Genomic DNA, 14,362 nt, shown 5'->3' with positions numbered 1-14,362 from the left:
TGCAAACATTTTATTACCTTTATACAAAATTTTATTCCATTTTATTCTGTTCTCTCATATGTAAGAAATCATATAATGACAAAGTTATTTAATAATTATCCTGTACAATTTATTTGTCAGATTTAGAATACGATATTAAAATTACTTTTTACTGAATGAGATATCAAAATCCCTTTTCACTGAATGCATTACTAAAATCACCTTTTACTTAAAATTTTAAACCAATACATATTTTATTTTATTAAAAGGTGCTATAAATGACCCTACACTCGAAGTTAACTGTTCGAATAACTGTTGTTTGATAAACTGTTATCTTTTTGTGTAAAATTCTTTAAATATTCATGATGTAACATTTGACTATTTTCCTTTTTCATTTATATCTAAAACAAATTTAACCGTTCATTAATTCTTATTTGCTGTAGATATTCAGGAGTTTCTTGTAAGCCAAACTGACAACAGATTCATTAAGGAATTTTCTTTCAATAAAATAGTTTTTTAGAATTAAAAGATATCGCACTAAGGACTTAGAATTCAATTAAACGAAGATAAATTTGAATAACATGATGTAAAGAATTAAGGAATTCAGATGCAAATTTTTGAAGGTGTACAGAAAGAGAAGAGATTTTATTTACAAAAGTATTTACTCGTGTGATAAGGGACTGAGAAAGAGAGAGTAGTGAAATTAATTAGTGTGAAATTAAATATTTAAAGAAGACTTTTTAGTTTTCCAGTTTATGTAAATTCCATTTTATTTTCAATTAGTTAACAAGTTCCGATTATAAACATTTCAGTTTAATAGTTAGTTAAGTAAGTTCATTTTGCGATAAAATAAGCTAAAAATGCTTTAATACTAACATTTTTTTAATAATATATATATTTTTTTAATATCTCCAAAACATAATTGTTTTCAGTTTTCAACTTATATGACTTAAAAATTCTTGAGTGATAATGAATATTACAATTGCATTGAAATAAAATGCCAAGTGTTACGTTTTAATTTTATTAAATGAATTACTAGTTTAAAGATTCTAGCAGATGCAATTTATAAATATTTATTTTTCTATTTCTATTTCATGTCGACCGGATTGTGTAGGGGTCAGGACCTTGCATCAGAAAGGTTCTGGGTACGAATCCCGGGCAAGCCATGGATGTTCTTTCATTCTCAGTACTATCTGTCCCTTCTGTGGTAGCAACGTTGGCCCACCTAATATGGTGCCCCTGAAAGAGGGGCCAACAAATCTGCCCTTCAGATACCGGTATCGACGAAGGTCATTCCCTTGGTGGGCATTGGAAAATAAAATTTATTTCATACAAGCTCTAAATTTCTCTTTACCTAGTTGTCCCGTAGTGGACTGATCGTTAAGCAGATTACGGAAGTCAAGCATCACTGGCTGCTGTCAGTGTGAGGGTGGGTGACCACTTAGATTAGTTTGCTCTAGGACCGAAATTGTGCGGTATTGGTCCTCGTTAAACTGTTCTACCGTAAACTGCTCGATTTCGTGTGCAGGTCGTCGGGCTACCGAAGCGGGGGTGCCACCCCCTCTGCAGAGGATCTAAATTGTGATGGCATGTCTTCGGATCATCCTTAGGGATGTTTCCCAGACTGTCGCCAATAGCCCATTGTGCAGCTCTAGAGTGTAGTAAATTAACTACTCCTCCCTACTCCTCCTCATTATCTAGTTAAATATGTGAAGGTTATGAAACAACATTTTAGTCAACTATCATTGAATACATTGATAAACAAATTAAATAAACACACTGTAAAGACGCTCCAGGTGGAGCAGTCGGTAAAGGTGTGCTCATATCGCTGGTTTAGGACTTATCGTTGTGATTTTAAGTCCTCTCAGTTGGTGTGGTGGTAAAATATGCTGTGAAAAGTATTAGTTCAGGCGCTGACCACGTTGTTTGACCGAGGTTAAACTTACGTGGCAATAAAAAGACAGTAGCCCAAAATCAAAGATAAGTACTTGATTAAAGTTGGAGGCATTTGGACTAGTGTTATCATAAGAGACACGGTGAAAAAAAAATTCTGATTAAATAACTGTACTGTATGGTTATGACATTTCTATCAAAACAAAAATCACAATTCTGGTTAATTAAACCTAAATACATGGTTTTTAAAACATTCATTTGATAATTTTTCAATTCATATAGTAAAGATTTGCCGGAAATTTCGGTTTTCAAAATTGTGGTTTTTATTTCCACACATTAAGTAAAAGATACAGATCTTAAGAGTAAATTTAACCGAATTATATGGTTTTTATACCATGATAAAATTACTAAATTTTACCACATTTACAGAACTTGCAACTTTAATCCATCATAAAAACATATGATTAATCTCAAGAGGAATAATTATGCATTTTCAAAAAGTCGAATTTGTTAATTACCGTTTCAAATTAAAAAATCAAATAAACTAGTATATTACAAAAATTTCTCAACAGAAAGTCTTTGATCCACTTAAATTACTAATATTTTATAAATTAATATAACCGAATACATGGTTTTTGTGCCATGCTCTAATGTATCATGATAAAATAACGAAAATTTGCAAAATTAACAAATTTTACTACATATTAAAAAAACTATATTTTATTATTAATTTTACCAAATCATTACCAAAGAGCTTCGATAAAAATTATCGAGTTTTCTCATTGAATCAGAAACACGATAAATTTAACACTATTCTGGTAGTTTTGATCGTACTTCTCAGTGTACTTAATTAAAATAATTTTCTCAGTGTACTTAACTGAAATAATTATCTTCTGAATCAAGTCATTTTTCTGTTCGAGAGGAATGTGCTAACAATCTATTTTTTGAAGAAAAAAAATGGATTTTGAATTTAATAGAATAATTTAAATGATTCATTTATAGATATATTAGTATGTTATATAATTTAATGATTTCCGGAGAGTAGTATAAAAATTTGAAATTCACTTGTGTAAGTGATTTCAAAGCTGGTATTGAAATGTAAATGCCACATTGAATATAACATTTCCAGTAAACATTTGTTTCAAAAGAGAATTTTCAATTCTAATTAACAGCACTTGCTTATCATTCTATACAGTATAACGTCTCCTGATATAAGAAGTGACTTGAATTTTTTAACAGTCCTGTGAGTTAAGAAATGAGATAACAGGAATGTTCTAGCAATTAGCCGACATATTTATTAGGTTGCAGCGAGATCTAGTTTGAATGTTATGGAATATGTTCGCTTTACTTAAGGTAGTGAAGGTATTAGCAGTCTGAAATGTTATGAATAATAATTAAATAAGATGATTGTTTAATTTTTTTCTTTTAATAATTTAGTTGATAGTTACAAGGACAATAAGTAAAGGTTAAAAGAAGCATAGAATATAATAATTTAAATACATATATTCAGAGTTGTCTATAACATTTACACTTTTTATATTCTTTTAGACAATTTAATAAATAATTATACAAACTACAAAATTAAAAAGAACACTTATATTTTTTTAACTTCGTAAAGATGCTAACGTGAGATTATTTTCACTGTAACGTGTCTGACAATAGTAATTCTCAATGTATTCTTTTAGCACTCTTATTTCATATTTTTTCATTATAAGTACTTACAAAAACAGATTCGGTGGCCTTCATTTTTTGAACAATAATCAGTTTTCTAAAAATAAAATGTATACATACCGTACAGAGGTATCGATTAAGTAAGATTTTTTTTTTCTTTCAAAAAACGAAATCAGAAAACTTCAAAATTATCTAAGTATTATTATAATATTATTCAAATAAAATACCATTAAATAAAGTATAAGTAAGTCACTCAAAAAAGATTTTATGACTGAAATTAGATATAAAAAGGTAATATGTCATATTTTTTATTCGTAATTTTATGTCATTTCACTCGGTATAGCTGATGAAAGTGTAAGAGATAAAACATATTTTTATCCCATATACATTCTTGATACTAAGGGCTTTCAATAAAAATAATTTTATTAAATTTGAACTCACATGCGAATTCAAACTTACGTATTAGTTTGTAGAGTTGATTTCTGCCTATAAATAGCAAATATAAATTTAGCTTTCTAATTTTAAATGAATTTCTACAATTTTAAAGCTTTATAGCAATTTTTTCAGTTTTAGAAACCGGAAATACTTTTAATAACATATTATTTTATAAACGGCGTTGAACAGTTGACCTAATTTTGAGTTTATGACTATCAATGTTTAAATCCGTAACCTTGTAATTTTGAACCCTACCCAGAAGACTAACCCTTGGATCAAGCAATAGGTAAACTAGCCTTCGTGAAGGACTTTTAGATGGAACTAACCAGCATTTGCGTTACCAAGAGAGGAAAATTTCCTATGGTTAGTATAACTGCAAGAGGAATCTAACCCACGATCCATCTATTATTTAGGATATTTTACGTCAGCACTGTGATCTGTGTGAGCCGAATTCGTATTAACCAACAGCCGCTGGGTTTCGAACCCGGGACACCTTAATGAGAGGAAAACGCTCTATTTCCTGAGCCATCCTGTTTTTTTTTAATAATATTTGCACGTAATGAAGAATAATGTGGATGACGAAATAAAGTACATTTCTATGCAAATTTACCATAGTTGCAGAGCATCTAAATTTCCAAAGGTAATTTTATAATTCCTCTCCAATTTCTTTTAGTAATTATACATATTTTGGCGAAAATCAAAATTACACACATCATTAAGCAACAACTTATTTCTTCTCTGTAATCATCGATCTCAATTACATTTACATTTGCTTCATTTCCTTACATTTGATCATTGAAATTACACTTAAATTTAAAAAATCATAATACTTATCTGTTCTATTAATAAAAAAGTATAATGCTTATTACTTTTATTAAAGTCTTACTTAAAGTCCTTATGCTTATTTAGCAATAAAATAGAAGGATAATGAGAAAAAAAATATTTTTAATAAGTTGCAAATAATTCACAGGTTCTTATTAATTTATAGCTAATAATTTATAAACAGAAAAAAGTAGGTAAATTTCAAATTATTAAAATATAATGAAACTAAGGAAAGTGTTTATGCTATAATTGCACAGTAAACTAGAAATTTTAATTAATAACTAAATATAGGCTTCTCTTTAAAAGTTTTATTACTGTAGATAAACTATACTTTTATGCATGATTTATTCAACTACTGTATATAAAAAGTAAGTTATTGTATTTCTAATTTCTTACAAATCTAACATTAGTGATGAATACATCTACCGGCAAAGCTTTAACACGCATATGAAAGAAGCCCTAATGATCTTAACAATCTAGAAAATAAATAAACTAATGACTTAACTACTTTGAAATCTAGCCAAATCTCTCAAAAAGAAGAATTAATAAGTTTTAATAAGCAATAAACTTAATTGATAACGGCATTTTCTATATTTTGCAAAATAATGGCTTTAATTTAGAGTCGTAACTTTCTATAATTTTATCAAGTTTATTAAAATGTATTTCTTTGAAATAAAATAGTATTCAGCCGAAAGTCAGTGAAATGAAAGTTTTTAAGAAACGTCTTTTGTAACAACTGAATGCAAATGGATAAATTATGGCCTGAAGGCATATTTTCCATTAGACAGACAAAAGTTCTGAATGCATAAACAATTTATTTCACAACTGCAACAAGGATGATAATAAATTTTATTGCAATCCAACTAAAAACATCATAATAAATGGTAGATACGAATGGATTTATTTGCATTCAAAATTGAAGCGCTAAAAACAGAAACATTAAAGAGATTAGAAAAGTATTTGGGAAGTATAGAATTAAGTTTTAAATCTACTCAGTTGAAAAAAGTTTGCAAATAAAATATGCATTTCAAGATGTTTGTTAAAAAGTTTTCGTCAGAATAATGCATAAAACGTGTTTGTGAAAATCTTTTTAAAAAATAACAAATAAATAAAGCAATACATAAAGAAAACTTATTTAAAAAACTTTTTTACTAATGATATGTGACTAAAGTACTGTATTCTAATGTGACTACTATATTCTCATTTTATTGATCTGTAAGACATTTAGAGCATTTTGAAAAAAAAAATGAATAATGCACAACTGATTCAAAATTGAATTATAACATCAACACTTTCAAACTACAATAGGATGTAGATTTGCTATAATTTTCATAAAGTGCTAAATTAAACCATGTTTCAATTTTAGGTAGACTATAGTATCGTGAAATTCAGTTTAAAAGTGTAGCAAAATCTCAAAAATATGATGGTAGACCAAATTACTTTTAAGTACGGTTCCCACAGATTTCTTAATGAATTGCTACTATTGTATCTTTGTTTCAACCATTTCCATCTTTTTAACAAGTTAATCATGAAAACCGAGTTTCGCAACAGTGAAAAACTTCTTCGCACTTTTTTTTTTAAATTTCTGCGTTAAGAATAATTTTGATTTTGCTTGCAAAGCTTGCTTTTTTAATTAGTGCAGAAGAACCTAGAAAAATAACATTTTATGATAATAAAATAATATACAGTGCTAATAAAAGTGCTCATATTTTAACTTAAATACACTAAAATCAATCATTCTAGCAATCGAACTTTCCATACAAATTTAAAAATGCATTATTACGAACACCCCATAACGATTTTTTTGCCACCTCTCTAACTTGACCGAAAACGCTTAATTGGAAGAGACAATACTTTTAGTTCATTTTCTAAAACAGTTGATTAAAATTGATAATCGGATTCATTTATTTGCCATTTTCTCTTTTTTGGAAAATAGATAAATTTTCTACCGAATCAAGTTCAAAATTATATCTAATATTCATTGCAGTGAGACATTTAGCAATTCCCAAAAAGGCCTACTTTTTATACATTGTAAAATGAAATATCGTATTTTAACCCCAAAAATGGTGGCAGTTACTTTACACCAAAAAAGAGTAAATTACAATTCTTTGGATGTAAAGTTGTTGCCCCCATTTCTGGTGTTCAGTAAGTTTAAAATTTATAATAACAATGAGATATAATACGCATAAGAGTCAGTAAAGTTCTTTTTTATTTACAGTTAGTAAAAACAGTTAGTTTAGGAAGCATACACGCACTAATTAGTAAAATAAAATATAAGTTTGTGAATCAAACGTACACATAAAAAAATATATATATTAAGACGACTTCAAACTAGGCTTAACAGAGTAGAAAAGGATAAAAATTAAATACTGTGCAACTGGCAGTTATTTAAAAAATATATAGAATTATTACAAAGATCCTTATTATCAAACTAACTTTTTGTTTCTGCATGTGCATAGCAGAGTACAAGACAACAAATGATTCTAGCCATTTTGTGCTCGAATGAGAACTAGCTTCGGACGATATCCAAACTATGCTAAAACTGGGGTTTTTGAAAACGGAAATAATTCATGAATGGTGTGAATGCGAGTAATCTTGATGCAAACATTCTCCACTATTGGTGTTTAGATTTAACTTCACACTCTTAAACATACATGAGCGCTCGATTTGGTGTTAACTTAAAATATAGTGTTCCTTCACTTAAGTATTGTTCAACACCGAATTCTAAGAGTTATTAAACTACCATTTTTAATAGTCAGTTTATCGTTTTTATAGTGTATTTGCAACAGACTGTTAAGGAAAAAGAAAAACACTGGCAATAAACCCGTATAAGTGTATTTTATTTATTCATTTTTTTTTTTTGTGGAAGAGTTAAACATTTGTGACTACCACGAATCATTAATACTTATAACACATATTTATGCAAAGCAAATTTCACGAATTATTATATATCTTATAATCAAATCAAGAAAGCGATTGTTTTAAATCATTTATCTCCCCCCCCCATAAAAAAGTGAACCTGAAAAAAATACAACTTTTTTTTTCCTCAGTTAAGTAAAGCCTATCGATTTTAGTGGAGTTACCTCAATCATATCTTTCCAAAATCGCACCATTATTGATTTTTTATTTTGTAACCGTCAATGAGCAGCCGATCCAATTTTGGGTCGATGTGTCGATCAATGTTCAACTCTGCAGACTTGTAATTTTGAATCCAATCCAGAAGACAAAGGAACTCCAGGATCAAGTATTGGGAGAAATTTTGAGTTCTTGGAGAAATTTATGATGGAACTAACCCGCATTTGCGTTACATGAAGAGGAAAACCACGGAAACCTCCCACGGTTAATCTGACCGGGAGGGGACTCTAGCCCATGATCCGTCTACCACTGAGGATATTTTTCATCAGCACTGTGGTCGGTGCGAGCCGCGTGCGGAATTCGTATCGACCAGCTAAGATTCGAGCCCGATTCGACTTATTGGGAGACGAACGCTCTATCCCCACGGCTCTCCATCTTTGATTTTATTTTATTTTTATATTTATATTTTATTACCGTCGTTTAACAGCCGACAAAATTTTGGGCTTACGACTACTATAATGTTCAACTCCGAAGCCGCGTAATTTTGAGCCAATCCAAAAGACAAGGAAACTCCTGGATCTGAACCCCCCAGAGGTATGATTTGTTATGGAAACATGGAGGACTTCGTGACTAGACATATTTAACGTTCATTAGTCACCCTTTACTAGACGGGGAGTCCTCAGACGGTGGGGATCGAACCCACAACCTCTTGGACATGGGCCCAGTGCCCTACCAACCAGGATATCCCGGCCCTCCATCTTTGATTTCAAAGAAAGCACAGTATACAGATCGCTCTAGCGGATAAATTAGAAGATTTTTTTTTTGATGTGGTGATCGATCAAGAAGACACAAGTCGCTGTATATTTTCATAGTTTTTTTTGTAAAATTACATAGTCTTCAATGCAATTTTTGAGCATCCCGTGTAAGGATGTATTAGAACTTAAGAAAAGTACTAATTATTAAATACATTATTAGCAATTTATTATGTGAAGCAATTTATTATGCTATGTTCTACTCTTTTTTTTTTTTTTTTTTTTTTTTTTTTTTTTTTTTTTTTTTTTTTTTTTTGCCTGCTAACTATTGTTTAAGGATTGGAATAACACTTTGTTTATAACGTTACGTAGTTGCCTAAATTGTACTTCGCGAGCAATCTTTAATAGAACCGGTAAGATTTAGGAACAACGTATCTATTTCAATTACTGAGCAGGTCGCTCTTCAAGCCATTTTAACTGTAATGCACTCAAATTCTTGAAGAGTCGCAGGAATTTTGTAGCATGTGACATCAAATTCAATTTACAATTTATAGGCTGTTACTGTAATTGTAACAAATCAATATTTTTAAATTTTTTATGGTTACACATAGTCAAATTACTCATTTTATTTTAAATACTCAATATTTTTGAAGTTGGCACGATTTAGGTAACCGGTTTCCTAAATTAAACCACTTTCAGACCTTACAGAAACAAGTAATTTCCAGTACTTACTGCACAAATATTATTACCCAAAAAATAATATAAGTAGCAGAAAAACAGTATTTTATTAATAAAATATTTCAAATGTATTAGTCAGAGATTCATAATTGATAAAAACTTAAATGTGATAAGTGGTACAATCTAGGCAACATTCCTATACTTAAAAAGCAACCTTCCTATCACAGAAAACAATTATTTTCTGTGACAACTGTTATTTATAAAAACTACGCATTTAATAAAGGAACAGAATTACACAGCTGTTTAAATTCAGGAGGCTGATGAATGGATTTTAAAATTAATGAGGAGAAGATGTATTTTAGAGATTTTCAACTGACATTAATGAGACTTGAATGATAAATTATCAAATTTTAATGCAATATTCAAATTGGAATTCCAAATTCATGTGATATTGTTTAGAAGCTCAATTTGCAAGACTTAATAAACTGAAAGTTTAAACAAGTACAATGAAAAAAACTGTATGCAAAACATCCCAAAATTTGTTGTTGAAAAACTCCAAAATTGTGTGAATAAATATTTTATACCGAGTTAATACCGAACTGAATCGAGCATTCATATACACTTTAAATCAAAACACTAAGAATGGTGAATGCTTACACCTAGCTCACACGCATTTACACAATTCAAGAATTGTTTTTTTTCCCCTCCGAAACCACCAAATTTGGTTACGTCTAGAAATCATCAGATGGCAATGATTGTTTCCAATCGAGCACGAGAAGGTGTAAGTTTGTTGTCGCTTCACACTCTGCTAAACGTTACAAAGTAACAAGAGTTCACTGTTACAAAAGACATGTATGTTTTTAGATGAGTAGTAACTATATTTATGTCCGTCAAGTAATATTAAATAAATATATAATATTTAATTTCTATTTAATTCTGTATCATTAAAACTAATTCAATTTATTTTATTTTCGCTGTAATTTATGCATACTGTAAGAAATTCCGAATCAAATTACGGTAAAAATTACTGGCACCCTGATTGCAGCATTCGTATAATTAATTTATGGCGAAATCCATTTTTACCGTAAAATTTTACTTCGTAATTTTTACAGTTATGTTTATTTAATTACGGTGATTCATTGATTTTACAAAAAATACCGCAGAAATTACGATTTGTAATATTTTTTGTTCCGTAAAATTTCACTCTAAATATTGATTTTATAGAGAGAAGTATCAGCGCCTTGAGTGCCGGTACTTTTTACTTCTAGAGTATAGGGTAGAGTTCGGGCAATTTTCACAGTGTAGAGTTGGTTAGGAAATAAATTTATTTCTGAAATGTAGAGTGTATATGCATTCTAACTAAATAGGTCTTGCTGTGATAAGTATCAGTAAGGCGTTCTTTTATAAAAGCTCATATCTTTTTTATTTATAATACATTTGAGTAAGAGAAATCAAGTTTAACTTAATTAAAATAAATTCAACGGTTTACATGAAAATTTGTACATTGAGATTATTCTTTTCAGGACATTTTATTTCATAACCGTCGTTGAACAGCCGATCTAATTTTATGTTTACGACTACTTATGTTTAACTCATTAGCCTTGTAATTTTGAACCCAATCCAGAAGACAAGAGAACTCCTAGCTCAGGTATTGGGAGAAATTTGCCTCCGAGGAGAATTGTTTTTATAAAACTAACTTGCATTTTCGTTACACGGAGAGGAAAACCATGAAAACCTCCCATGGTTAGCCTGGCTGCAAGGAGACTCTAACCCATGATCTGTCTACCACTGAGGATATTTTACGTCAGCTCTGTAGTCAGTGCGAGCTGGGTGTGGAATTCGTATCTGGGATTGGAACCCAGTTCACCTCATTGGAAGGCGAACGCTCTATCCCCTGAGCCACCACAGCTCTTTCCGTTACATTGTAACGCTCGCGTAAAATCTGTTTCAGGTTTTTATGCTGAATTAATACTGCTAATAAATTTTATTTTCTACATTAGTTTAATTACCCCTTCATTAACTTTTATTAAAGCATTCACTATCACTTTAAAAGGTTTGAGACTAAGTAATAATCCTCAATATTTCTTTCCTTAATATTCCTTTAGAATATTTCTATTGCTTTCTGACAAGTATTTTACAAGTTTCTAGATTTTCAACTGGAGTAAAGAACTATATACTGAAACATTTTATTAACTACATAAATATCGTAGCATTTTTTTCCCTTTAAAATGCTTTCCCGAACTGCTAAAAATAGTTCTTCTAAACAATTTGACATAGTATAATGTCGCTTCAAGCCATTTAGTTATAAAATCGCTAAAAGTAACTTTTGTCAGCTCAACATATGGTATTCAAGATACTATATGAATTATAATTCACTTATGGAATTTTAAATTTGCTACTTTAATCAAATTTGTTGGGGAAAAAGTTGCTTACCTTTTTGATCACCAGCATAGGGAAAGTCAAGGAATTACAGATATCAGGTAAGTTTCTGTCGTAATTTGATTCCTATAAGAAGCTAGTTCTTCTGCAAACTACCTGGAAAAGAAAAACATACGTCTTAAATGAACGGTAATGTATGTAACATAATATATATTGCATAGTAGAGAAAGGGAAGTATGTATTATGTACAGAGCACAAAAAGAAAAGAAAAAACATCTTAAATTGCTTTTGATTTGATGATCGGATTTTATTGTATTAGGACTCAATGTTAATGGACTGAAAAGGTGACCTCAAATATGCTAATTAGTTAAAATAAATTATATTTTAAGATATGAAATTAGACATTGAAACGTACTTTCGCTAAATAAACAGACATTTTTTTTAACGAACTATGATTTCTAACCCCGAAAAAATGGAGGTTAGCCGCAATCTGGAAAATTTAGTTGGAGAGCGGTCAAGTTTGTTGAATCTTTAATATTAATTTTACTTTTTGTGTATTTAGCTTTAACTTAAGAATTTTTTTAAATGAATTGAGCAATTTTTGTTTAGAATTATGAAATTCGTCTATCCAAAGACAATAATGAGCAAAAAAATATATAATAATTGTTTGCTTATTTATTATTTTATTTAATAATAAACAAAAAAAATTTGCTTGTGAAGTATCTATTTTTTTCAACATTTTCAAGAATGTATGTGCCGAAATTCACAATTTGAACAAAATCGGTCAAGCAGTTTCTAAGAAATTGAATTATAAATATTTTAAATACGATTTATTAAGAACTATTTGACCGATTCAATTTAGCAGTTTGCCATATAAAATGACATTTTTAAATTATAAATTTGAGTACCAAGCTATTCAATTTTTTTATTAATATTAAAAATAATAAAGAATTATTAAAAATTATTTCTTGCATGGAATTATCTTTGGATAAACAAATTTTATAATTGTGTGCAAAATTTTTTAAATTTGCTTAAAAAGTGTCATGATGAAATACGCAAAAAATAAAATTAACATTAAGTGGTCAAAACTTTTGACCACTCTCCTGACCAAACTACCAGATTCTCTATATTTTTGAAGTCAGAAGTTAAAATCCATCAAAATAAAATCCGCCGTTTGTTTATTAAGAGAAAATACTCTTCTTGTTAAAAATTTCGATTTAAAACACCGTCAGCATCAACTAATTAACATATTTGAGGTTTTACCCTCTCGAACCATTAAGATTGAGTCCTAGTACGTGAGAATTTGATTATTAGAGCAAAAGTTATAAAAGGTGTCTCGATTTTTTTTTCTTCGCTCATTGCACATTGCTTAATTGAAAAAAAAAAGAATGAATTTCTTCCACACAATTTTTAGTGAAAGCATATTTATCTACATTGCAAAAATGTTTTACATGAAAATCTATTAGAAATAATTCATACAGAATTTAATGTAAAATTACAGAGGTTTGAAAGTGAAAAGTTTCTGTACAGGAATCTCAGTAATTTTAGAGAAGCAAAATGAATAAAACTTAGCAAATTACTTCCGGATTCTTAGGAATTAAACCTTTCGGCTTTGGAGTCATCGGGCCATTACATAAGAGCCGAATGGACATTTGGACACATTCGAAGAAAGAAAGAGTAAATGAAAAAATTACTAGCTTTTAAGCACAGGGAATCGAGCCCCGGCCGCAGTTTTGATAGTCAAAGACTCCATCCACCACACAAATGGGGATGAAACTTATCTATCAAATAAATTATGCATTCACTATCTGAAAGAAATTCTGTTTAGAGAAATGCATAGCGGGTAATAGGTGCTTTCCGCTACTTCATCATCAAAAAACTCCGATCTACGTGTTTGAACATGAACTTACGTGATTTAACAGAGATTCTTGCTTTTTTTTTCTATGTATTTTAACAGAATTTTCTTTAAAGTAACTTCATAAAATTTGTTTAATTCAACTTTCGACATAAAACAATGCATTAAATTTTTCATTGTCTGTATTTCTTACAGCTTAAAAAAAAAAATTTAAAACTTTGTGTAGCACTAGTAGGTATCGGTGTTTTAAGCAAAGTTACTTCATTCGATTCCCCACTTTCATTTGAATTTCTTGTTGTTTAAAACTATTTTTGAATTGTTTCTGACATTATTTCTCTCGTTAAATTCGAGAAAAAGTGAGGAAAAAATGCTTACTTAAAAACTAATGCATTGATAACATTGTACAAAACAAAAGACTACATTTTACTAGTTAATAAAGGAAGGTTATACGTGGGTCCTGCTGTATTAGATAATTAGAGATTAATGTAGTATTTTAGACACGCAAAATTTTTTGCTTTCGAGACTTTTGAGTCGAGATTAATCCCATTCAATATAATGATCCTGCGAGATTTTGCTCCCATGAGAGTTTGTTCTGCCAAATTTGGGTTTCACGGAACGTTGGTCTGTGATTGATTGATTGGATGATTTAATGGGAACTAAGTTCAAGAATAACGCAGTGCTTCAAACATAGGAACTGGTATGGAGCAAAAGGTAAAGTACTACACAATTATGTTAGTAACAATAGCAAACGTGAAACACATGATGGATTGGAGATATTTGTGCAGAAACCAATAGAGCTATATTGCATAAAACAGATGAAGCA

The 14,362-nt window shown here is 29.7% G+C and overlaps 1 protein-coding gene across 4 annotated transcripts in view; it reads right to left on the bottom strand.

The window, feature by feature from the left end:
• LOC107451513 (LIM domain-binding protein 2) overlaps window positions 1–14,362 on the bottom strand; it is a 207,347-nt gene that overhangs the window by 99,178 nt on the left and 93,807 nt on the right. For all 4 annotated transcript variants that reach the window (XM_043041484.2, XM_043041483.2, XM_043041486.2 and 1 more), the window contains exon 2: window positions 11,739–11,840. The gene's annotated coding sequence lies outside the window, so the exon portion shown is untranslated. The remainder of the gene's footprint in view (window positions 1–11,738; window positions 11,841–14,362) is intronic.

Source organism: Parasteatoda tepidariorum, chromosome X1, assembly GCF_043381705.1.
Source record: "Parasteatoda tepidariorum isolate YZ-2023 chromosome X1, CAS_Ptep_4.0, whole genome shotgun sequence".
In the NCBI taxonomy this organism is placed as follows: domain Eukaryota; kingdom Metazoa; phylum Arthropoda; class Arachnida; order Araneae; family Theridiidae; genus Parasteatoda; species Parasteatoda tepidariorum.
This window is presented reverse-complemented; position numbering and strand designations above follow the sequence as displayed.